This window comes from Gadus morhua, chromosome 17 (genome assembly GCF_902167405.1).
Source record: "Gadus morhua chromosome 17, gadMor3.0, whole genome shotgun sequence".
In the NCBI taxonomy this organism is placed as follows: domain Eukaryota; kingdom Metazoa; phylum Chordata; class Actinopteri; order Gadiformes; family Gadidae; genus Gadus; species Gadus morhua.
In genome coordinates this window covers 2691098-2718597 of record NC_044064.1, presented here as the reverse complement: position 1 = coordinate 2718597, position 27500 = coordinate 2691098, and the positions used below count along the sequence as shown (strand labels likewise).

At 45.5% G+C, this 27500-nt stretch overlaps 1 protein-coding gene across 41 annotated transcripts in view; it reads right to left on the bottom strand.

Moving 5' to 3' along the window:
• The window catches only part of LOC115529744 (receptor-type tyrosine-protein phosphatase delta), a 370859-nt gene that overhangs the window by 193687 nt on the left and 149672 nt on the right, over window positions 1–27500 (bottom strand). For all 41 annotated transcript variants that reach the window (XM_030338732.1, XM_030338746.1, XM_030338737.1 and 38 more), the window contains exons 6-7: window positions 25533–25643; window positions 16249–16292 (exon numbers count right to left, since the gene is read on the bottom strand). The gene's annotated coding sequence lies outside the window, so the exon portion shown is untranslated. The remainder of the gene's footprint in view (window positions 1–16248; window positions 16293–25532; window positions 25644–27500) is intronic.

Below are 27500 nucleotides of genomic sequence, written 5' to 3'. Positions count from 1 at the left end.
AAGGCAGCCGTGGGCTATGCGGTCTGTTTCGACGAGCACACAGCATTGTGCCGACTGTGATGGTGGAGACACGTATGAAAGCTGGTTTCTGTGCACGGTCTGGGCTTGGCCTTTAAAAACATATTTTAACTATAAGCAGATGTGTCAGTTGAAGATGCATCTGTATGTTTAAAGAAGATTCATATCTAGGCGTTATTGGATACTGGTCCGAAAGGAAATTCCCTTTTACTATGATGCACTGTGGTGTTAGAGCTTTGCTGGTCAGCTTTTCTAGTGTCTTGCTGTACTGTGTACGACTTGGAGAAACTGAAGCAAAACGAAAAGCTTTTAACTCAAAGAACATAATTAAGTTTCTTCTTCACAAACAAAAAAATGCTAAATCAAATTAGCAACCCAAGCTTGTTTCTGTTAACTTAAAAGGTCTCCAAACCTTCACATAAAATGGAGTCTGCCTCTGTGAAGGATGCTCTCATTATAGGCATAATATTTGGCAAGTGCTGCAAACACCACCGTGTTCCTTTCGTCGGGCTGCTGGGGCTTGTAGTTCTTCTCCGGGAACCATATTGCTTTGTAGTCCCGCAACCAGCAGGAGGGCATGTATTGGCCCTCGGACGACCACACACCTCCCAGGAATATCACAGCACATTCGCACAGTTATAGTGTCGGCTATTTCAAGAGGAGAGCACAGAGCTTGGGTTGCTCATCTTGTCGGGCATTGAATGAACACGGGCATGGTCGAGGGTTCGATTGCTACTGGCGCCACTGATACCGAGAAACAACTTATCGCTGTAAGACACTCTGGAGGAGAGGAGGAGAGCTCTTTTGGAACAGTGAGAAGCGCTTTAGACCCCCAGGTGGAATGCATCAGATGCAGGACTCCTCCTCACAGAAAAACAGATTCGACGTGATGAGCGGAACAGTTGACCCCTGTCGTTGCTCGGAGTGGAGGCAAACAAACAACAGGCAAATGATCAAGTGACACGATGGCGCCTTTGCTGCTGTTGTCGTGGTTATTGCCGTTGTGACATGTTTGGGCCATCCCTCAAAGTATTACAGTGTGATGCTTCTGTCATGGCGGGAGCTCCGTATGTATGGGCTTGCCTGTCCGTCCGTCCGTCCGTCCATCCGTCCTTCCATCCTTCCGTCTGTCTCTTGGTCTCTCTCTAACTCTCTCTACATTCAGAGTTTGTATTGGGGCGAATTTAATTATTTGATGTCAATAGCAAAATTGCTTTCTTGCTATTCAACCGTTGAGGAGTACATTCGGCTATGGGAGCTGCTAGGCTCAGCAGTAACCAGGCACACATTTAAATGGGAAGCTCTCACCCCCAAACTGACCACAAGAGGGATGCCTGGGGGGAGAGACGGAGGGACGGAGGGAGGGGGAGTACGACGTTGAGATGCTGGGGATCCACACGGCCATTCATCACATTAATGAGTGGCTCCACATTATTGAGAAAAGAGAGAGAGAGAGAGAGAGAGAGAGAGAGAGAGAGAGGGAGAGAGAGAGAGAGAAAAAGAAAGAAAGAAAGAAAGAAAGAAAGAAAGAAAGAAAGAAAGAAAGAAAGAAAGAAAGAAAGAAAGAAAGAAAGAAAGAAAGAAAGAGAGAGAGAGAGAGAGAGAGAGAGAGAGAGAGAGAGAGAGAGAGAGAGAGAGAGAGAGAGAGAGAGAGAGAGAGACAGAGAGAGAGTTTCCCCAATAGACCCTGTCATGGTGAGGACAGGCTCTCTACCGTTAGCTGAGGGAAGCTAATTGAAAAGGGCATTCTGAATGAAAGCCGCGGACGTTTGTTTTCATGCCGGACCAAATCCAGTGGTGAATGCATTAAGCCTGGTTGTTTTAATGCAGGCAAGACTTTGACGAGGCCAGACGAGACCACAATAGGATAGAGCCTTCCCATTTAATTATAATGAGATAGGAAATTACAGGAAAAATAATTAGAGGTAAATAATTGTCCTTTTGCCAACGGATTCTAAACAGTATGATTATGGTGGAGCGATGTAAACAGTGTTGCCTCGTGGAAGGCAAACATATAAAGGAAATAAAAATAGGCACTCGTGCATATCAGAGACCTTTTTTTTTCAGGCTCGGGAAATCTAAATCTGTGATATTACCATTACAAGGGTGAGTGGAGATATAACAAGATGAACTGATAAACCGGGGGGCAAGGTGAAACAGATGAATCTCAAGTTATTTACCTTTTTTAATTGGAAAAGGCTGTCACAAGGCAGGGATCACCGCCAAGCCATCCGATCTTTCCCCCTGAGTGTTGGGTGTCAACATTCACTTTTTCGGGTTGGCGATTTCAGAAAAGGGGCAAAAAGTATGCCAACATACGAGCGCTGATTGGCCTAGAGGTTTGCACCTCACGACCAATGCCTTCCGCTGATATGTGTTTAACGATGTGTCATTTTTATGATTAGCTTTAAAACATTGGCTAAATTTAGACACGCGATTGGGTAACTCTTAAAGAAAGGAATGTTATTACTTTTCCCTCTTCAGGTTGGAATGGAATGATTTCAACATTAAAAATAGCTATTCAATTATCTTTGTAATGGACAGTCCCTCTCCTAGCTTTTCTGCTAAGACTTTCTAATAAGATAACATTAATGAATCGTTAGTTTCGGCAATAATATATTATACTGAGTTTGCTTTGGGGTTAGGGAAAGTGTTTGGTTTTTGTATTTTGCATCGAGTTCAGTTCTTGCTAGTTAAAGTTACTCTGGTTATGGTTAGTTAGCTAGAGTGTTCAGGGTAACCCTAACCCTCTTAAATAATGTATATATGAAGACCTTTCTTCAGCATGGCCGCCACTACCTTGGCTAACATGAACACCCTTAGTGAACATGAACACCATTAGAAAATGATTACTAGACCGATAGTAAACTGTTAATCAACTCTGAATCAACGCTTATCACTGCATTAACTAATGTTAGGTAATGGTTGATTAATGTGTCCTTATTGTAAAGTCTTACCATTTGGCTTCTTCTATATGAATTAGACTCTTTTCTAGCTTTGCATTATGATGTAGTGTCAACTGGAAAGAGGTTGCTAGCTCGTAAAATAAACTTGTACCAAACAGCACAACTTTCTTCTACTTCAAATGTCTCCCTAGGGTACTCCTTCACTCCTTCTCCGAGTTTGACGCAGGGCTCCTGCGAGGGTGTGCTGTATTAAAATAACTCCAAATGACACTTTATTTTGGAGACACTTGCATGCATACAGGGAAACCCTCCAATCCTACAAATACTTTCCAATTAGAGCACTCATCCTGCCAAGCCGGAATCCCCGCCCTCCCTGCCCTGCATCCTGTCAAGGCCCAAGTGTTGGATCTAAATTGACCCCCCAACAACTTCCGATATTCGACCAAAGAGACCAATGCCATGTCTACAATACGACGCGGCGAAAACACTCAACATGGTAACTGAGTACGGCCTTCATCTCAAACCAAACACAGAGGCGTCTCACACACATGGCCTTCCACCACCCAAAAACGCTTTGGGCCAATTCAGGCCATCTGCCACCGGTGGAGACGGGGGTGACCAGCGGTGCCAGGGGACAGTTTAGAGGCAGGTTGCTGTCAAATGCGTCTCCCCCCCCCCCCTTCCTCCTCCACTGTAAATGGTCCCCACTCAGAAACGAGACTTAAGGGCTGGCAGGCGAACTGGAAAAAGGCGCCGAAAGAGCCCAACCCTGGGGGTGTTGACGGCAGTTCGCCCCCGAGCCGGCGGGGGCTGCCCAGCGGGGGGGCGGTGAGTGGCTTGAGTGAGTTCACCGCCCCACGGAGGGTCGGGATTGGGTTGAGGGACCTTGTGTGTTGGACTGCACTACACACCAGGAGGCTAATTGGGTTAGAGTTAAAAAAAAAGCAGTCCAGCGTTTATTGAACGTGCGGATGGATCGGGCTTTATGATAAAACATGTTTGATAGTCATGCTGCTGGTACAGACTCACCCCTGTGCCAATGAGGGGAATCCACATACGTGGGGGGAGATATCTCGTTCTGGAAGGAATTGTATCAGTGAACATTTGTTCACAAACTGGCCGGGTAAGAGCTGACAGACGCTTAACGATAAAGTCAGTGATCCATCGGGTGGCGGCGCTTCAAAAACTTCAGAAACCCAAGATCCTCTGCCTCTGTTTTCCTCTCCGAGACAACGGCGATGATAGTCATGTGTTGCTCAAGGTCCTTTAACACCCCCCCCCCCCCCCCCCCTCCCCCAACGCCGTTCCCCCACCAGCCTCCCCTCCACCCCATCACACATCTCCCCGAACAATTAATTTTATCTTTCGGGTACTATCAAGAGACAGGGCGACAAAGCGGCACGACAGAGGAGAGAAAAAAACAGTTGAGAGCCCTGAGGGCCGCACAGGGAATTAATTTGTTTGACAAGATCTCTGGTGAAAAAAGCCATTTGCCTAGCTTTGCCTCGGTCGGGCTGTTGTCACTGCGTGAGCATACAGTATACGCAGCACAAGGGCACAGCCACGACCAGGGAGGACGCTGCGGAAAGCTCGCCCAACCGAATCCACAGAAAATATTGAAGTGACCAGCGACACGATGCGGCTGATGAGGGGGAAAGATAAAGTAAAGCCCTTTTATTTATATATATATATATATATATATATATATATATATATATATATATATATATATATATATATATATAATTCTTTATTTTTTTAGAGTTGTTGTTTCCTAACAAAGCATCTGAAACAGGCCCGCCTGTGGGAATAGATACGGAGAGAACACTATAGTATATGTGCTCTGGTGAAGCGGGGTTAACATTCTTCTAAGCTAATCCCACAGCCACAATGGCTGACATTGACGGTTTTCATCCACTCTCGGCCGAGCCAAACACAGAATTTCCAAACTGCTTTCTGACCAGACCACCCAAAATCACGACCGTATGTGCCCACTCTTCCTCCGAGGCTTCTCCCAAACTATTGACATCAAACAGACGCTCCATGCACGATCTGGGATGGTGAAAAAAATTAATCAAAGTAATGATTGAATAATTATCTCAAGTGCAATTAATTAAACATGCCAATGAACTCATCTTGAACAGCTGTCCCGGCGCCTGGCTCTTAATCACTTGTGAGAATTACCGAACACAAGCGGGAGGACGGCGGGTGCATGGAATAATCTCTGGAAAGTGCATTGTTTACCAACAGTAATTAATATCACACCGTGTATTAGCGGGGGCTAAGTGACTGACGATGCACCGCTGTTACTGTCCAAGAGAGACCGCGCGTCACTCCGCCGCCGGTCTAACCTCAGACGCCCCTCGTTAGGGCCTGAGAACCATCGCAGCACAAAGACCAGCTGGCACTGGGAGTCTTCAGGCTCGACATGAGCGTTTTCCCACGGTCACTGGTCCATAGCACTGGGGAGACGGTCCCTTGTTACTGGTCAGGGGCCCAACGACGTCATCGATCGGGTTCATTGAGAAGATTGAGGATGACAAAAGGCGCTAAGATAAATAAATAAACAAACATGGATCGGATCTCAAGTGGTCGAATTGAGAGTCTTTAGGATCAACAGCTGACTTTTTTCCACTGTCTCATTGTGCAGTCTAGAAGGACAGCCCCTTGTTCAAAAGTTCAAAGGCAACAGTATAATAATAAATAGCAATGATAAAAACTCAAAGAAATTCAAAAATATTTCACAAACAAGCAAAAGAAAATGTTAAGATTCATATATTTCCTTATACATGACCCTCGCCTGACTAGCTGGCCGGATGCTAGGGCAGATGCTATCAGGTCATTTCTGGGCATCGCCTGCGTCTCGTCTCGTGGCCCACCGAGCCTGACGGCCGCGGACAGACGCCAGCGAACAAGGCCGCTCTGTGGCTCTGACGTAGGGGTGGATCCGATGAAGATGGACGAGCCCGCCGCAGCCTGCCAGCGGTCAGGCCGTGGAGGGGAATGGAGGCTTTTCTGTTCCGCATGGGTTGGGCTTCACGTTATTGTTCGTCGGTTGGTTAGCCTGATAGGTACATTACGATCCTGCATATGTGGCCTGCACTACAGTCGTCGTCATAATCTGGCGTTACGCGTGTTACATAATTTGAGTCCAAAGAAGCGGTGTGTTAATGAGTGTAAAAGCGTTGTGGGGGGGGGGACTGTATTAAAGGATAACATGCATATTTGAATTATTTTTTGCATCCGTGCGCGGCACTCTGAATGTAATGTAATTATTGTAATTTAAGAGAGCTTGCCAACTCTGTGACTAAGTGCTTATTTTACTAGAACTCCAAATCCACAGGGACGAAACGAAACAGGAAAGTAAATGCCTTGAAAAAATATTGAGGTGATGAAATCCTGAAATGATTGTATTTATCTTAACAACTTATGAAAATTGGCACTGGCATTCCATGTCTGCATAGATTGAGGAATACAACGATACATAGCAGGGATTTCATTAGGGAGGCTGTGTTGAAGCACATTCAAAGCAATCCACATACATATGATCTGCATGCAGTTTATCTCATACAGCTTGAAGCTGGAGATGCATTTGCTTATTGGCTACCTTTGTATTTAAACAACTGAAAGAAGGGGATGAGTTGAAGTTGAAGGCAAATACTTAAAAGCAGACATATAAATTAATGCATTAGTACCGCCTATCTGGTAAAGATTAGCGTAGTAGGCACAGCTCAATCGCTCTCTCTTCAAGAATGTTTTAATTAAATTTACAAAATACATATATTATAACAAAAGGGCTCAATATTTCTATTCATACAAGATAAGCCCCAGGCGTAAATATTAGCAAGCAGTTTGAAGAAGACCCTCTTCGGGGATAGTGACAGAGCTGTGGTCACTGGTCAATACTGCATGGCCATTCATTATTCCCGTGCAGAATCAATTGTCTTTTGTTCTTTGGTCTGCGCTGGAACGCCTGCGTCGTCACGGGCGAAAACTAAAAGTGAAATAAAGCAATTAGACTGTAGAGTGGATACTCGTACGGCCACAAAGATATGTCTGCTACGATATCTTTCTCTGATGTTTCAGTTAGTATTTCTATATTTGTGGTGTTTACACCACAAAGGATAAATGACTTAAAAATATATATATTTCTTTATTTGGAAAGTAATACATATATGAGAAAAGGCCTGAGATAATTTTCCTACTCTACAATGGAAAATTTCACCGATGTTACACTTTCAATTTTCTTTTCCATTGTTTGAACAGAAGCCAGCCTATCCGAAAATTGATTCCTCTCCGACATAATTGTTGTTATTCCCTCCTCGCTGAACAAGCAGTTAGACCATGAGGGGCATCCAAAATGGGGGTATTGTTGGTGCTCGTCTTTTGTGCTTGTTTAGCAATTAAACTTGATGTGGGTTTTCGAGGGCATTTTTTTAGAGCTATTGATAGTAATTTAAGAAAAACGTCACATGACAGTGGGCATCTCTCCTGCCATCTCCGTGACACAGCTCGTTCATTAATAATGGCAGTGGACTTTGTAAACATCGCATGGCGATGCCCTCGACAACGTGTTTATTTTCCGTGCGCCGGGGAACGGTAAAGATGTGGTTGACCCTGTGTCATCATCTCGTAATTCCAGTAATCGTGATTTGACCTGCTCGGTCTGTTTCGGCCGATTTTGTAACTGTAATTTAAGCAGGTTACAGCATAATGATTTTAAACCTCTTATCACTCACACGCTGAATGGGAAACCTGTAATGGGCCAATTCACTGTCATTGCCTTGCGGAGGGGCCTAATGTATTTTCTGCTATGGCGAAACAAAGTACAAGGTCGGAGGTTTAACGTCTGGCCGACCAGCCAAATTCTTCCTGCTTTTGTAGGAGCTCTATTGTAGACGTGCCTGCTCCTCAGCCCGTCAATTTCTCCACGTTCCTCCGCACACACACACACACACACACACACACACACACACACACACACACACACACACACACACACACACCATGAGCCATCCATCCGAATGCCGCCGACCGTGAAATTAGGTTAAGATGTAAGGCTGAGACTGACACAGGTGTGGATTCAAATGAGAACTTTCAGATGAAGAAAAGTCCGGATCCGCGACGCGCCTTGGATACCGTCGGTCGTTGAAGGCAGTCAGATTCACATTTACCCAGGTTTCGTTTTTCCAATTCTGTTTGTCTTTGGGTTTTAGGTTGTTTTTGGTACACATACTCCATTTGTGTTCAGCGTAGGGCATTCATGCACTGGCTGGGATGTTGTTGGTATAAGGTATGAAGATATTAGCTTTCTCTCACACATCCCAAATCTCATTTCAGCCCCGAGAAAACTTTGAAGTCACTCGGGCTTGTCTCCGGCTCATCTCCCGTAAAATAGTGCACGGCAAGCACTTATCTATGTGCCGCCATTCTCCCTTCCTCAAACACACAAACAAACGAAACACACACACACTCAACGTCCACTCAACCGTGGGACCTCCTTTATTTTGAATACATTCCCGCTCGTGTTCGAGTCAGATTTGAGAAGGACAAACGCCCGCAGTCATCATCCCAACCGTTGTCTCGTGACAAATGATTAATGTACCTGCCGAGCATCTTTCACTGTACACAAAACCCAGAGAGGGGATGAGAGGCGATCCATGGTTTGAGTCTTTGACTGTCCCCCACATCAGACATGTATGGGGGTTGATTGGTGCCAGGATTATAATTGCATTGTTTGAAACACAAAGCACTGCTTTAGTATAAGTGATTCCGTTAACACAATGGTTTGGTTGGAATCAAAGGCTTAGCTGATGTTTGGAGTCAATACATCACGGGGGATTGTTGTAGGATAAGTGACAGTTTGTAGTTTTATATTAATATAGAGTACCTGTAGGCGTCTTGCTTACGGACGGCTGTAGTACCAAAGGACAATGGGGCTTCCAACCTAATACTTTTGTCACCTCAACCACTACTCTGTAGTTGAAAGGCTTTCGATTTGAGAGGCATATCTGGGTCACATCAGATAACTCAGTTAGCACGCTTGCTCCGTTAGCCAGCTAGAGCTAATGTCTAGGACGGTGCTTTGCTAGCTATGTGATGAAAAAAAAAATTCAAAAAAGTACCATCCAATGGGAAAACAATTAATGAACAAATTTGATTGGTTAAAAAATGAACACAAATTGCTCCATCCAACAATATTTGTATTGATAAAATCCCAAACAAAGCAGCAATCACAACGCAGCTCCTCTCCTCGCTCACGACAATGACAGACCGACCCTGAACCACTTGGCCTTTGCTTTCGGACAGACTACAGCCTTCCACGCGCGATGTCAAACACTATCCTCAAATCGTTACGGCCGAGAGCTGCCCCATATACCTGAGGGGGCTCAAAGGATTTCAACGCTTTACCTCAGCTTTTAAAAAGAGTACAATCCAGTGTTGTGAGTCATTCATCCCTGATCACTTTGTTGTGGAAAGCAACGGGGGCTTTTGAAGGCAAACAAATAAATGCCGCCGCACGTAAGTGCACCACGATTGACTATTGCTTTTCCTATAATGGGTATTATTGACCGTGCCGTGGGTTAGGATTTGCTGATATCTGCAGTCCTTATAAACCCTGTTGGGTTCAAACATGAAAAGCTTCTATTCCAATCACGACGGCCTGTCATTTATAGCTGGGCGCTTAAAAGGGAATAGAAAATGCTTAGGTGTGCGTGTGTCGGTGCCTGTGTGTGTGTATGCTCCCAGATATCAAATTAATTCCCAGAGTCCCTCTTTTGACCCCCTTAAAAAGCCTTATATCCATCAACACACTTCCTTCCTTAACTGAGACGTAATGAATGATCCTCCGCGTTATTTTGAATTATGAGCGAAGCGCAGGAATTCCGGGTACCTTGACAGTCAGAATTAAGTCGGCACTCAATGGGAATGCCAATCAGTCTTCCGAACACAGCCGATAGTTGAACTCCTGTGCACTCCGGGTGTTTGAAATGCGTCTAATGAACCCATGTCGTGCAAATGCATGTGTGTGACCGTGCACTTGTGGTCCCTTAAGTGAACAAATGGCATTAGCGGTAATCCTTGCAACGCGCCAACATGTGCAATTAGCTATAGAGACCTCTAGTATGCATTAGCTCTATTATTAGCCCTCCTTTTTCAATGTGTTTGGCTCGGTGTGCATGCATATTTTCGTTCAAGTGGGTGTGCGCCTTGTGCCGACACACACAGACACGCACACCAAGATATGCGAGCACACAGACTCACACATGCCTAGGCATGCACACACACACACACACACACACATGCAGACACACACACCAAGATATGCCAGCGCACACTCATGCACACACACACACACACACACACACCAAGACATGCGAGCGCACACAAACACACACACATGCAGACACACACACACACACACACGCAGGCACGTACACCAAGACATGCGAGCGGACACACACACACAGGCACAGTTGCAGATGCCAAGGGTCAAGTGGTTTATCAATGTGTGCTGTAGAAATCCCTGACGCCAGCTAATATTTCTGGATGTGTTCTCTTTTATTTGCATAGAGGATGCTGCCTCAGCCGGCTCTCATTGTGAGAGCCTTCTATCTGAATGTCACCACTGTTATTACAGAGTGTGGCGTGTGGCCGCTTTCTCTCACTCTCTCTCTCTCTCGCTTACTCTCCCCCGCTTCACCTTGCTTCCTCCCTCTCAATCATCCACTCTCCCATCTCCCTCTGGCTCCCTTGTGGGCTCTCTCTCTCCCCTCTTACTCTTTATATCCCTCCCTCTCTCTCTCTTTATCTATGACCCCTTCACATCTCTCTTTCCCATCTCTCTCTCTCTCTCTATATCTGTGACTCCCTCCCATCTCTCTCTCCCATCTCTCTCTCTCTCCCTCCCACTCTCCCGTCCCTCTCAATCTTTCTTTCTATGCCTCTCTCATCGGCACTCTCTCGCTCTGTTCTTTGTCAATGTTTCTCTGTCACTCGCCCCTTTGTCTCTCTACATATTTATAGATCCTACTTGTCGTATAGGGCTGCTGATTATTTTCACCCCTAAAGTCTGCATGTCTCATCCATCCACCCAGCAGAGCTCTGAGCACCTCACCCCTTCACTCAGAACAAAGTGTGATCATATCTTTGGCAGAATGGAGAAAATACCAACATGTTATTTCCCCTCTTTGTTCTCGGAAGTTATATATATATGCGAACAAAATGCTGTCCATTATTGCTGTTGAGGAAAACATTGGTGGCAGTCCATCAATTTATTGATGCATTGATAGTACTGCAATAGGCTATTTTTTGGCCTACATGTCAGACACATGGTCAGCAATTGCTGAAAATACAGTCACATTTAATAAGCGTTAATACGAATGAGGTCATTTGTATATTGAACGCATGTTAAAGGTTATCGTCTGTTTGGGTATGACATCACTGCCCCCTTCATGGTGAAACATAGAGGTTAATTATCCATGCAACATCAAATTGGTTTGATATTGATCAAATAAACTCATAAATAAATTGAGTAATATTGTGAAAGCCTCCACGTTATAATAGCTAAAAGGCAAAACAACAAACAAAAACAACTTCTGTCTCCAGTTGCTTCAAAGAAAATAATGAAAACCAGATAATACATGATTTATCTTTCCCATCGGTTCGTAATCCATTAAGAGGTACACTATGAATCCCACAGGGTACTTGAGCCTGTCTAGTCAAGATTCATAACCAGCTTGCCCGATCAATATGAATTTATCACTTGGTATTGATGACGGAGAGTTGGCCAACCTGTATGTCTATGGCTATAGTCACCAGATCAATCCACAATCATTATGGTAATCAGCAATGAAGAATTATTATGATAGCTCCAAAAACCAGTAATGAAAGAGTCTATTCTCCCTAATGGATTGAAATGACACATTTGTCTAGGTGGGTTACGGGTACCGACAGTCATATTTTGACCAATTAAGCGTTCATCGTTTACAAATATGGTATCAAATGTCGTGAAATAAAAAACGTTCAAATGATTCTGTTCATTTCGTTGAACATTTTCTAAGTGACAACAGCGCTTAGGCTATGCATTATAGATGCAAGAATATAATTGCTATAGCCCTCGTTTATGGGAAGTTTACGTCTCAGCATCTTGTCCATTGTGGCACAAGTACATTGTCCCTCCATCCATAGTCCAGTGGTTTTAGACACGAAATAGCTAATTCTTGCCTATCAGTATATCATTCTTGAATTGCTTCACCTTTGGCCCTGCCCCCACTTGCTCCCTTGGTCATAGTTATTCCAGTTTGTTGCAGTTTATTCCAGTTTATTCAGTTTCAGAGTTCCTATCACTGATGTAGTATCACATGATGGAGCAGTTTGTGGAAATCGTCAATATCACATTTTTGGTCTCCATCAACTCTGAGAAAATGGGAACACATGCAACAGTATCGTTGCCGTCCGTATCAGATGTGCGGTATCTCCTTAGCGTGGGTATATCAGGTTCATTTTGGCACGGGCAAGCAATCTAACAGGATTATTGCTGGCATCACTCATAATGGCAAAATCTCAGCTCATCCGCTCAAATATATTCCAGCATCCTCCAGTCCCAGGGAGGTTGTCTTCATTGAGGTGACAGCAATACTACGCGTCCTTTGAGCTTATGCAAAGTGTCTTCTCTCAGACAGCCCTCCACCCCAGCCAGCAGCAGTGGGAGATATTAAATGCCTCTCTCCTTACATCCACTGGGACATCTGTACCCTACCCACCTACGCACATGTACACACAAACACACACACATACACCCTCTCTCTTTCTTCCTCGACCACTTGTATTTCCGCGCCGGCTGTCACTCAGTGGCCGTACATACGGAGGACGGAGAGATGGGGGGGATGGGAGGGAGAGAGAAATAGAGAGAAGAAAGGAGAAGGAGAGAGAGCGAGGGACAGAAAGAAGGAAGGAGAAGAGAGAGGAATCGAGAGAAAGAAGGAAGGACAAAGATAGAGAGAGGGAGAGAACGAGGGAGGAACCAAAGGTAGGAAGGAGAAGGAGAGGGCAAGGGACAGAAAGAAGGAAGGAGAAGGAGAGAGAGGGAGAAGGAGAGAGAGGGAGGGCAAGAGCGAGTGAGAGTGCAAATCCGATCTGCCAGAAGTGAGCTGCAATTGTGCGGGGCGGGCTGTGACGACAGCGTGGCGCTGCCGTCCCTGGAAGGTGAATGCTCATTCTACCTGAACCGCCTTCACCCACGCTAGGACTGCACATGGGGAAGACCCTCCAGCAGAGGGGGGGAGGAGGGAGAGGGAAAAGAGAGGAACCGGGAGAAGGGGGAATAGGGTGAGAGAGGAGGGAGAGAGATTGAGAGAGGGGAATAGAGAGTTGGGCAGGTGAGAGAGAGATGGAGGGAGACGGAGGGAGTTTGAGAAAGAGAAGAACAGGGGGAAGAGGAAACAAGTTGAGAGGGGAGAAGGGGGTGAGAGAGTGAGATGGAGGGAGAGGGAGGGAGTTTGAGAAAGAGAGGAACAGGGGGAAGAGGAAACAAGCTGAGAGGGGAGAAGGGGGGAGAGAGAGAGAGATGGAGGGAGACTGAGGTTTGTGGCAGGGTCGAGGGGTGAGGGAGCAGAAGTCAGGGCCTCGGCCAGGACAGATAAGAGGTTCCCGTCTCAGGCTTCCTCCTGAGGAATACACACACACGCACGCACACACACACACGCACACCAAACCCTCCCTTCCCGACTCTAGCACATAGACATTTCCTATGAAAGGTCAGCCGTAATGCCATTTTGATGCCAATCTCATTCTTCTGACAAGAAGCAAGTATGTATTCACATTTGTGTGCACGCATACAAACACGCCAACACAAATGATTTTATTCACACACACACAAACACTATAAATTATTGAACATGCACAGGTGCGTTCACGTGCAAAGGCATGGGTGCACACGGCACGCTTGTGTTTACAGTTGGAAACGGAGTCACACCGTTCTGCCAATCAAATATGGATTTGAACAGCTGATTTGGGTACTGAGAGGATCAGACTAAATGGAAAATAATGTTGGCACAAGCTATTAAACAATCGCGGTTTCAGTATTTTGTAGATATTGTTAAAGGCTGAACGTTTTAAAAGCATTTGAGCGAATACCAAAACATTTACATTTAGGGCTATAAGCAGACGCTTTTATCCAAAGTGACTTGCAATAAGTACATTTGTCGAAAGGTCCCTGTAATACACCTTGCTTCGTCATTGATTTACACGGCAATTACCCCCAACACTAACCCTCTATATATTATTTATAAAATGCAATCACGTCTTAGTCGTGATTATCATCAGAGCATCATGGTGGTGCTATCATGGTAGGCCTGTTGGCCTACCTAAGATTAAAAGGTGGCCATTTAAGTCCGTGGGCTGCTGTACTGATGCAGTTTATAAAGCTATTGTGCTGTATTATGCTTCAGTTTGAGGTTACATCCATGAAACTATTATCCTGCTTGTAACGCTAGTGTCTCAATCTCCTGGCATGTTCACTTGACTATTCCTTTCCCTCTCTCTCTCTCTCTCTCTACTCGCCCATCTCCCAGTCTTCCCATTGACCAACAACTCCCCAAAGCCTCTGCCACACACACACATATACACTCACTCACTCACATACAACACATCCTCAATCTGTCCAAAATACTTTCCATCCAGCCTCTTCAGTTCCCGCCACTTCATCCTTCACAAGTTCCCAAATTCATTCCTCTCAATCTCCCCTTCGCTCGTGGTCAGCCCACATCCCTCCCTCCCTCCCTCCCTCCCTCTCTCCCTCCCCTCTCCCTCCATCTCCTGCCTATCTCTGCTTTGCTTAGTGACAGTCTCATCACACTCTATCAATCAGCCTGGTCGGGAGCCCCCTGGATGCTCAGACCGGCAGCAGCACAGACCTAGTTTGGTCCCATCAGTGCCAGTCAGTCCTCCCCCTTTCCTCCCATCTTGCCATCAGTTACTTAAAAAATAAGGGAAACGTATGGACTGCCACATACAGTCCACCCCTCCCAAACCCCCTGACGCTCTGCCACGGGTCAAGACCTAACAGGCATTGAGTGGAAGTCACCGAAATATGTTATGTGTTGCTGGACGTATTCGGCTTGACGTGTTCTGGGGCTGCCGTAGAACAGGCGTTTTGTTATTCTAGGGGTGTCTTGGTGGTGTCTTAGGCAGACCAGTGTTCCAAACGTATGCAACCAGGGTTACTAGAGCCAATGAGATTGGTTATGCAAAAAGAATGACTTATTTTACTCATGTTGGGCGTCCATGTGGGATTTGTTATATTTAAAAACATATATATAATTGGTGCCCCCAACTGCAACCCTCTCAATTGGTATGATTGGTCATTAGAGACATATTGTGGAAAAATACAGACAGAAAAATAGTGTTCTGCTATAAAATAATAAAACTAATGGTCCTACTGGAGGTGGCATTGGCTCATGAGTTTAGACTAAATGGAGAGATAGCACAGAAAAAGTGTCGAATAATATGAGTATTCTACATCTCTGATCTCGTTAAAAGTATTATAAAACTCAGACAATCGGAAAAGCATTAATGCCAAAAAGTGTGGCTCTTGCACATAGTGCACTCTCGTAATGTCCTATTTCTCTATACTAGCTATACTATACAAATTACAAATATGTATTCGTCTGGCGGCTCTCAGTTAATTTCAGATTAAAACGGCATTATCAACAGACGCAGAGCCAAATGCCTCTGGACGGATTGGATTGACCTACAACCAATCAGAGCAGAGTATGAGCCATCGGTTGCCTCAATCTTGGTTGTTTATAAAAATGCCTCAACGGCGCTCCCATAGGGGACTTCCCTGTACTGTCGTTGTATAAATCCCGCCAACGTATTAGATAAATGGTTGTGAATGGCCAGACCCAGCTCAGGTCTGCTGGAAATCTGTCTGAACGTTAGGGGGGGGTAGTTGCAAATGCCAGAGAAATAAAGAAGGAGCCTACATTGGTTTGGTTCCCAGGCTATTATTGTAGCACTGTATGAGACCATTTCAGTTGGAATTAACCAGGGCCCAACTGGACTCAGTGACCACGCTGGAATCAACATCGCCCGTGCACATCAGCACCGTGCACGTGCACAACAATACAGCGAACCTCACACAAACCTCAGCATCACTGCTGGAACAAAACAGGGAAAAATATGGAGACTAAGATGTATTTCTGCTTCATGGGAAAGACAAGCCCACAGCAAACAAGTGTGACGATATAGAGTAAAAATGATTTTTAAAAACGCTGTCGGAACCGTCCAATCACACTTTTGAGATTTATTTTGGTCTTACCTTTCCCAAGCGCCATCCTGCGGTTTTCGTCTCAGGAAAGAGAACTGTGGATAGAAAAAGAAAAGAGGAAGAAAAGCATAAGAGGAGGAATGGTGTCATGGGTGGTCACCAGCCTTGCGCGGCGATCACAGGCCAAAAGAAGAGTTATCCCCAGCTGATGACGATACAACCCGGTTGTAAGCTATGATCTGTACGGTCTTGCAAGACAGATGATGTTGTTGGGATAGTGTTATTGATTGGGTGATTTGATTGATGGCTTGTAAGTGTCTTACTGGATTTTCAATTATCGTTATTTTGAAAGGCACATTTTTTTTACTGTCTTAACGTAACGTTGGAACCAATCTCGGCCACTGTGCCTTCTTTATTTTTAGTTGATCTCTGGCCTCTTTAGGATTACAGAATACTACGATGTAAACCCTGTGCAGTTAGTCTCAACCGATGAGCTGATTTTGTTAGTTGAGTCCATGTTTACCATTGACAGTTTAGAGAATGAGCAGTTCAGACAAACGCTGGTCGCCATTGTTATTGGAAATTAATTAATGTCTGACTTAATCATAATTTGTAAACCAGTTGAAACTACAAATAAACCACATGGCAGTATAGTGAGGATGTTACAATCCCACCTGAAAGGTACTGGATTTGATTCCCAACGTCCACAACTCCAGTCGCCATTCTTGAGCAGTTTTATGAAAAAACTAAACATTACCAAACAAAGTGGGTAAATGTTATGCTCTACACTAGTACACAGAGACTTCCCCAAGTTGGAATCAAAACAATTATCTTACAATTGATATATGCCATGCATAATGAATAGCTAATTGTAATATTTCACTGTGCACATTCAATCGAAAGGGCTGTGTTAAAGTGTGGTCCCAAGTTACTTAGCAAAACTTACGGACAATTACCATTTGCCTCAGCCGACTAAAACAAAAAACACGTGTTGTTAAATCTTCCTTGAAGCAGCACAACAAATTAGTTATTTCGCGTAAAATATATAAATAAAGAGAGTGTAAAATGGCCATAAACTTGTGTTTAATGTGCTCTGAGGCTGTTCCAGGGCATTTCAAATGCTAAATGCATTAGCAGATGTTTCTGGTCTCAAACCAGCCTGTGGACATATACTCATATAAGTGATTAGCTACTTATTGAACCAATGGGGACAATTTAGCGTTATGTCATTTGCACAAATATCGGTTGAGGATAAAATGCATCGCTCTGCTATTTTGTGTGTGACATGTAATTTGAATCATCTACATAAATTTAATTTAGTGCTGCCCAGGAGTTTGCTGTGTTGATTAGTGTCGCAATTAAAAAACACAAAGATACAGACATAAACTACAAAATGGATTGAACCACACAAACATACTTTGAAACCAACACTAATTATCAAGCTCAAGTGACTTAGATCACAAAGCCTTATTGTCAATCTCGAACACAACATAATAAATAAAAGAAGGCTGGCGTATCAGATGTCTTGCTCTTACTCTGAATCAACGCCGTGTGTGTGTGTGACTTCCTGTCCCCAGTCTCCTGCTTCCCCTCGACACTCCCTGCTCCGACTAATGAGTTCAAATTAAATTGTAGAACAGACGAACATTAGGGCGGGCTGCCATTTTGACGAGGTAAAGAATACTCAATTAGGAATACTTCCCGCCCCCTCCACCCCCACCGTGATTATTAAGACAACGCCAAGATGGGTGTTTGAACTCAACAAACGCCTTCGATGGACTCTGAAGCGAAAAGACGAAAAAGGGGCGAGGGGTGTGGTGTGATGTGGGGGGGATAGCTCGGACCAAAACAGGACGACAGCACAGCACAGGACGTTGGAGGAAGGGTCAGTGTGTGTGTGTGGGGGGGGGGGGAGGGTGAAATAAACAAACAGCCAAATAAAGGGAACTCTAAGTGACACCGTGACAAGAAGGCTATCGCACCGGCACCCCTGTCTGCTGCAGCTATATTTCATTACACAGCACCAGGGCTTAGGAGGCAATCAAGCATATTTAGCCATCCTCGTCTCCCCCGCCCAAAGCAATTATTACTTCCCATTTTTTCACTGTGGTTTGCCATGGGGAAAATGAACCGCGGTACTTATCAGCTCAATGCATACACAAGTGACTGGGGTGGAGGGCATGTAGGAGTTACTGTGTGTGTGTGTGTGTGTGTGTGTGTGTGTGTGTGTGTGTGTGTGTGTGTGTGTGTGTGTGTGTGTGTGTGTGTGTGTGTGTGTGTGTGTGCAGGAGTCTCGGTTTGCATGAATGCACTTGCGGTGTGAGTTTGTGTGTGTGTACGTGTGTCTTTATACGTGTGTGTGTGTGTGTGTGTGTGTGTGTGTGTGTGTGTGTGTGTGTGTGTGTGTGTGTGTGTGTGTGTATATGCACCCTTGTGCAGAACAGAATTGTGTGTATGTTTAGGTAAGGCAAGTATGGCGTGGGTGACTTTCCTGAAAAGGACCAGCAATGAGCCATAGGTTACCTTTTAAATCCCATTAGTGTTGTAACATCACCGTGCTTTAGGAGCATCCGTGCAGAGAGAGAGAGAGAGAGAGAGAGAGAGAGAGAGAGAGAGAGAGAGAACGAGAGAGAACGAGAGAACGAGAGAGAGAGAGAGACCGGAGAGAGGGAGAGAGAGAGAAAGAGAGAGATAACCATAAACGTGTCAAGCGAAAGGCATTGTTATTTGCATTCATATTGGAAAGGGCCAAATTGATGCAGGGTCAAACAGGGAAGGTGAGGGTTTATGACCTGTGCATAGCTCTACAGTCAGCAACTCTGATATATCGGGGCGGCTTGCCTTGTTGGGCTTTATGTCTGATTATATTATCATTGCCGGCGATCAATGGGAGTGACTGATTGCTCCCGAAGCACAGTCGTAGCAGTAGTAGTAGGGCATACATGAGCTGGACCAACTCTATGATTGCAAAAATAATCGCAAAATGTGGAATGGAATTCCCCACATCACAAATTGAATGCCACCATAATAGTTACGATTGCCCATGTACATTTACTTGTCTTTTATGTTTCATCGGACCGCTGTTACTTTGCCTTCCTCCACGTTCAAATTCGGTAAATCTTCATGAGTATGCTAACGTTAGCATCGCTCCAACGCGACCGGCGCCTCCGATTGTTTTGTTTACAGTCTCTAATGTACATTTAAGTGGCCCAACTGCCAGACACTATTACCATCCGTCGGGGGACTTTAGAGGCCATTTTTTTTGGGGGGGGGGCCGTTAAAGACACCCTTCCAATTCGCAGCCTTCGCTTCAGCTCTGAGCACCACTCCCTGTGCCCATCACTCCCCTCCCCCCCCTCCACCGAGGACTCCCATGCGATTGGCCCAGCCATAATCATCAGCATTATGCACTCCCTCAATGGGCCTGATTTACAAGTCTGGACACGGCACTGGTGCTGCTACTATGGGGGTAAACACGAAGGCTGCTGCCCATGGCGCCTGCCGCTAGCAAACGGTTTTCCCCGGGAACTTTGTTGGCAGGGCGCTCGAGTGACATTCATAACGTTTTCTGAAAGCGAGCGTCTTTAAGATTTATGATATGCAAACAGTTTATGGGGCATAAAATCACCTTGTTAAAAATGTTCCGGCTCTTGTTCAAGGCATGTAATGAATGCAGCATTTTTTGCTCTGTTGCTGTCGATTTCCATGTGTATAAAAAAGGACGATACGGCACACTTGTGTGTGTCATACAACTGGTTCATGTCAAGTATATGGCGGTGTGTCTGTCTAGTCTGCGGGAATGTCTGATGTACAACCTGGAACCTATGAAGAATTTCAACAGTTATTTCCATTAAAAGCAAAAATCACAGTCTTAGTATTGACTGCTATTGATATCAAACGTCTGAAGATCAATAAGAGTCTCAGTATTGATATCAATACACTTGATTTGCATCCATCCATCCCTTTATCTCCAACCCTCCAACAATCCATCCACTCGCTTGGTCACCATCATCACCTAGTTACTCATGTATCGGCAATTGGATTAAAGATAATCTCCAAATCAAATGCTCAGATGACATCGGGTCTGGGGCACTGGGGGCTGGACCCGCCATGTAAATATAAACGGATCTATCAATGATCCCTCCGCCGGTGCTGGGAAGCCCACGCTGCTGAAGTGTCTGTCTGGGGACCTCGGCCCCGCAGGCGACGCCCGGCCCCTGCCTCAACCCTCGTGCCACTACGACAATATCACATTAGCCCACATCCACCAGGCTGCAGCAATCAGTTTCACACACACACACACACACACACACACACACACACACACACACACACACACACACACACACACACACACACACACACACACACACACACACACACACACACACACACATCATCATCATCATCATAATGATAGCAACAGCGGCTGCGGTAGCCGTGGCGGCTAAACCTCCAGGTGATAGCTGCCATTCCCCATCACATCGCTTCAGTGCCGCCGGCGCCGCCGCCGCACCCAGGGCACCGCCGCTGTCTAAACGGAGAGACTGCATGAGGCCGAACGGATTTGGGTGTAGATTACCAAAGTGGACCGCACACACTGCTCGTGGCGCCATCCAGGCGATAGCCCGACGAAGCAAAGAATGAGGCGTGCTCGGCTCCAAAGGACGCTGATTGATAAACTATGGTGGTTATTTATTAGATATATTTCGGGCCTGATGATGTGACAGGGCTGTTGCACACTATGATATTCATTTTTTTTTTCACATTTATTATTCTCGAAATGATTGAACGGGCAGCGATACGCGACAACCGCTGGAGAGGTAATCATATACAAATAATGCAGACGACTCCCCCCCGTGCCCCCCCCCCCACGCCACCAGAACGAAGATATGAAATGACCACATGGGACTTAAAAATACACTTTCCCTCCCTGCCCGTCCTACTGACTCACTATCTCTCCATGCAGAAATACTGCCACCTAATTCTGCTGTGTTTTGCGAAATACGACAAATATAGGACATTCTAAATAAATATATGAGCATAGGAGTTATTCACACTGGTCTGCAGGCTGCCACAAAGCTGTTTGTGTGTTTATGCTATAGACTACAGTTGAATGTGTGTTTGTGCGTTCAACTTAACGCGCAATAGTGACATATGAGTAATAGTGGTTTGTGCCGTGCCCAGTGTCTTTCTCCATAGAGTGAGGAGAGCTGTACGATATGGAATGACGCGATAAGGTCTTTACTCTATCGGGTCCAAGGGACTTATTGTAGTCGAGTAATTAGCTCTTTAATGTGCTTCATTCATGGAAGTGTGTGGCGTGGAAGAACATCTGGAAACCCTGTGTTCCACTGCAGTGTCTGAGCACTGACGGAAAACAGCAATACTCTCTCAATGAGGAAACAGGCGACGGAGATGATGAGCTTCTAGGAGCATCTTTTCTAATTGTTCTCAGCCATTAGGGGAAGACGGGAGCTGGGGCCGAGGGCGGAGTCCTGTAGTGGACTGGGCTTCACTCCACCCCATAGGGCGTTAATTGCAGGGAGGAAGAAGTCGAATTATGAACCTCTCTCTCTCTCTCTCTCTCCCTCTCCCTCTCCCTCTCTCCCCCCCCCCTCCAACTGCTCTTGGTTAAAAAGATATGGAAGAATGCACAGACAGATGGTGCAGAGTGTGTGTGTTTGTGTGTGTGTGTCCAGAAAAGTGTGAGCGTGCATGTGTGATGGCATGTGTTTGTTGTATGCACATGACCAGAAAAGAGAGGAAGAGAGAGGGAGGGCGGGTGAGAGTGAAACGCAATCAATCAATATGTACTTCATTATAGGCTGGGCAAGACAATAAGTGTATTTTGGACAATCGTTGGCCATCCCCTCCTAAAATTGCCACCATAGGTGACGCGTCGATAAACGTACACATAATGGGCGTCGCCTGCCTTAGAGGAGGGCGAGGAGAGGAGAGAGAGGCGACAGCACTATAAGGGGATGGGTGGGGTTTGAGTGGTGTCGGTGAGGATGCATTTATATTGAGACAATGCCATCTGCTGGCCACCGCTGGTATTTAAAGATTATCACTAGAATCCTGTCCGGCATGGATAAATGGGCTCTCTTTCAAAGACTGACACCGCGCTTTCATTGTGGCAGCCATGTCTGCCGTGGCTACATAGGATAGATAGGATAGTGTTCACTTCAAACCCGGAATATCCTTTGTTTTTGAGGTCGGTTTGATTAAATTTCTTTCATGTTTAACCTTAAAATAATACAGTTAATTAGAAATCCGTTTCTGATCCCTCTGCCAGTGCTGGAGAAAATTATACAACAGCAAACACAGGAGGTATAAACGATTTTTTTTAGATCATCATATTCTGATCTAAAGTAGCTTTTTAGTTGAAAGTGGTGCGTTCGATTTTTTGGATGTAATTCATTGTACGCAAACCATCCAGCCAGGTGGGTAACTCAGCACCCTTTACCACCACCACACCATACATCAGAGGGGAATCTCACAGAGCTTTGACTTGACACTGAATTCAAATATCACCAGTGGAATTGATTCACACACTATGGCTATGAAAAGCCATTCTGTGTTGGGAAGTACAGCACCATCTTGTGGCTACCACATGGTCATATTGTGTTATTAAAACACATCCGGGCCGTAACGGAAACGGGACTAATGAGCAAGCTCGTCTCTGTGGTTAGGAGTCATAAAATATGCACCGGCCTTAAACACCTCATCTATAAAGCCTTGAGACACATCCTGTGGATTGTATTAAACACACACACACAAACCTGGGCACACACACACACACAAACCAAAACACACACACCAGCACAGGCACACGCACAGACACAAACGGGCACACACACACACACACCTCTGCTGCACTGCAATTACTCTTACGGTCGAAGTGAATTAAACAAATTCCTCACTCTTGTTTTCTTCCCGTTGCTTCAAGCCTTAATGGCGATACACGAGCGTGTTTATCGCCTCACTTTACGGCATGCAACACGCCAACGGGGGGAAGTTTGTTCTTAAGTCGATTATGACTTTATCGGAAAAGTTTTTCACTGCGGCGTTTTTTGTGTGTCCGTTTTTTCCTCCCCTAATCACAGAGTCCGCTCTATGCTAATCTATTTGCGACCAGAGCTCCCACGTACTTCGATCTCTAATCCTCTCGTCTGTCTGTGGCTTAGCGGCGGACTGACCCTGCGACGCGGCGGCGCGACGACTATCTGACACAAAACAGATTTGATCCCGCCTTTTCTTTTTTCACTCCATTTAAATTCCCCCCCAAAAGCACATCAGTCCTTTCTCCCCCGACGCACACTTTCTCAAAAAGGGGTGCGTCAGCAGACCGCAGGATTATAACCTTCTTTTCATTCTTTCCACAGCTAATCACTGGAACAGACAACCTGCATGACATGTGTTCGCTCCGACAATGCAAATAGAAATTCCTTCCCCCTCGTTTAGACACCCGAGTTGATCTCCCCTTTTATTCCGATTGTACTCCCCACAATCGGACGTCTTGACCGCCAGCGCCACGCGGGGAGAACGCCGCGGGCGATTACCTCGCCGCCGATGAATGGAGCGAGGGAGAGGAGGATGAGCGCGACTCGGTCCTCGCGACCCCCTCCCTGCTCTTACACCGTCTTCTGAATGACTAGGGGGGGGGGGGGGGGGGGGGGGGGGGGGGAGAGACAGAGCGGGAGAGATTATCCTATTGAGGAACACAAAGGGGATGATTCCCGTCGGCTCTGTGAGGGAGCGGCGGGGGGTGCTGTTTGGCCGTGGTGAAGGTGGTGGGGGACGCTGCTTAATGACACCGTGAGTCGGGGGGTTCGGCGTATCTCGCTCGCGTTGTGTGAAACAGGGCATTACTGCCAGAGTAATGTGGTCTCTCGCAGCGCTTTGAATCAAGGGGGGGGGGGGCATGTCCCGTTGCCATTGGGTGGGTTTTTAGCCAGTGAGGACACGCTACCGTCATCAGCATCATCGTGACCATCGTCACCACACTCTTGTATCAATACTTTTTGAGTCGGCGAATGACTTGCCTGTGAATGGGCTCTCAAGGTGAGGAAGAGTGCGGTTCGATAAACACACGGCATTGAGCGCGTGTTACAACACACACTGGGACGGTGAGTGGGTGTCACTGTCCATGAAATTAGCCTTGGTATTGTCCGTGCGTGAGTCTTGTTCAACCATGCCACTGGAGCGCCAAGGAACAACGGTAGGACTACAGAACACACAGGAAGAAATCTATCCCAAGTGTGTCATCCAGGAAGAACTGCTTCAGAGGGTCATCGGCTGTCAGCTCTTGAATGACAACACATACTTTTTCAAATCAATTCAATGTTGTTCATGCAGTTTTGTTTTTTACAATTGCTTGCATTTATGCATCAACGCTTTTCTGAAACCACAAGATAACGAGCACTCCTTCTCACGTCACGTGCAGCGATCGCGTGTGATAAACGCCGGTGGGTGGGGGACAGGGGTGTGGGTATCATCTGGGGGGGGGTTATTTGTGGGGTCTACCTAACAGCTATTCCCCAGCCGCAGCTTGTCTGATGGCGGGGCACGGCCCGATACACTCCCGGGTTCACACAAAGCCACTGGACTTTGTAATAATTCATGGGCCAAAAACCCCTCAGTGTGCTCCCACCCTGCAATATTTATGGAGGGCCCGGGTGTGTTTGCTAAGCCTCGCTCTCACCGAGGCCTCGAGGGTGGGATTCTTTATGTATGGTTTCCTTTAATTATTTATTTTGTATGTATTCCTCTGAACGTGTGCAGGCTACGGCGTTTTGCACTGTGCCGCAGAATGCCAGGAACAGCCTGGGAGGAAATGGTTCTCTGATGAGCCACAACGTCTGCTGCTGGGATGTTCCCTTGGTCTCAGACATGTGAAGATGAATAATTAATGATAAAGACAGTATGCTTGTTTTTGCTCTGCCACATGTCTGGACTAACTTGTCTAGGAATTACATAAGTCGTAAGAGGTTGTTCAGAAGTGACGTGATAATCTTTTTTTCCGATGCAACTTCAACAAGCGTATCAACTCCCAAATTTGAATTAAGCGACTGGAACCATGTTGACGTTTGTTAACTTAACTCTTTTATATATATACAATGTATTGGATTACAAATGTGAAAGAGAGAGAGAGAGCAAGAGAGAGAGAGCAAGAGAGAGATGGATGGATGGATGGATGGATAGATAGAGATATCTTCTGTATAAAAGTTGATTGAAACTGTTGCCTAATATGACTGAATCCCCCGTGTCCTTCGATGAACCGGTAAACCCCCCGCGCCCGTCTGACACGGCGGGGTGCTGACTCTACTAACCTGGTGCCCAGGCTTCGACGTCAGGTTCATGCAGGTGCCAACATCGTGTCCAACGCCCCGGGCGTTCCTCACCAACTCACCACTCGGTCCACGACCCCCTTTGACCCCCACCTAGGAGATAAAGAACAGCTCAGAGTCAGTGGCGCTCCCTTAACGTGTGAGGGCAGCGCCGTTTGTATCGGAGGACACTTTGTAATTCCCTCGTTCATCAATGCATTCACTCGCGCATAAATAAACTCCTGGATTTGATCCATCACACATCCATCCATCCATCCGTCTATTCATGAAGGAAGTCAGCAGGTCATTCATTATTTATTTACTCATTCAGCTGTTATCTTCATGTCCTTCAGTACAGAACATAAGTCGATGTAGATATTTAAACATACAGTATTATTCTCCATTGACATGCAACGTTGCTATTTCTGCAATGTGCTGCTGTATCACCTGAAATTTCCCTCACAGCAGTGTTAGCTTATTCAAACTCTACACGTTTCATATTGGGCCTTCTCACAGCCCGAATGTGTTATTCACTCTGTTCATGAGGCGTAACGAATAGATGAACCCTTGGAACATCCAGAGACGTGACTGGAGACCCAGGTGAGGTGATGCCCGACTGTACTTTGCTTCAAGTTATAATAACTTATCATACATCCCATACAGGTGTAGCTGCCTTAGACATGCAAATTAACTAATAGTTTTTTGTAATCCCGTAGTCCTACATTCAATTAAACACCAGTTTTGCTTGAATAATATCTTAGTGCAGTTTCCATAACCATAAGGTAGATGATTATAATTTGCGCAGAAATGCAGACTTGGATTGGATCCAAGTCCAATCTCGGACTTGGATCTCAAATTGTATATTACTCCCGTTTATAAAGTGTTTAGCCCTGTAATGTACTGCTTAAATCTCTTTTAAATAAAGCATCTTTGGAATCTAGTCTTACTTGAGTTTTTCTTCACTTCCTTCCTCTTTTCTTGTCGCAAATGTTTGTTGAAGAAAGAGCCAGCAGGTGTTTTGGATCAGCATCTGATTACTAGTTTTCATTTAGGTAACGGGATTGGCTAGTCATGGCTCACCAATTTAAAAGTCTCACAAAACGTAAATCAAAAGGTAGAAAAACAAAGAATTAATTCCAAAAGAAGAATACGTTAACTGTTAATGTATTCTTTTTTATGTATTCCTTGTTTTTTTACCTTTTGATTTCAGTCAATTTTAACTCAATGGCATCCCATATCTTCACGAAGAATTAGTTTGCTCTGTACTGAAGGATATGAGGATAACTTGACATAAAACATCCTGCATTTCCCCTCATTCATCCAATCACTCACTAATTAATTAAATCCATCCATCCACAACCAACATGATTCGGACTCAACAAAACCAGCATTCCAGTCACGTAGGCAAACACATGATAATGTTTGTTTTGGCTCAAGTTTCATTCAGCCCGGCCCGGGTACTTAATGTCCATAACATTATTAACTCCTACTGGGAGATACCACTCGTCTGAAAGAAGCGTAATCCATCTTTGTGAAAAGAGAGAACCAGACACAAATATTGCTAAAATTACCATTGCCAGCGGGGCTGTTTTTCCTGCGCTCTGCTGTAACTTATTTATCGTGCCAAAGAGAAGGGGAGAACAAGACACTGGAGATGGCCGACACCCGCCAAATACATGATTCTGGAGATATCCATTTCCGTCCCTTGAATGAATGACGCATTATCGCGTGCCGCTCTCCAGGCGCAGACACGACGACTCCGCAATTACACCACCTTTTAGCTAAATAACAACCCTCGCCGTTGCCGACGGCGACGCGATAATATGGCAACCGGCCGCAACGCTGAGACACGATGAGGGGATCCGAGGTCTGATCAGCGGTGTGTATTTCACGTGGATCTCAGTCTATCTGCAGAGCTAAATCTAGTATCATTTATTGCTTTATTATCCAGAGATTAAGAGTGCATTCTAT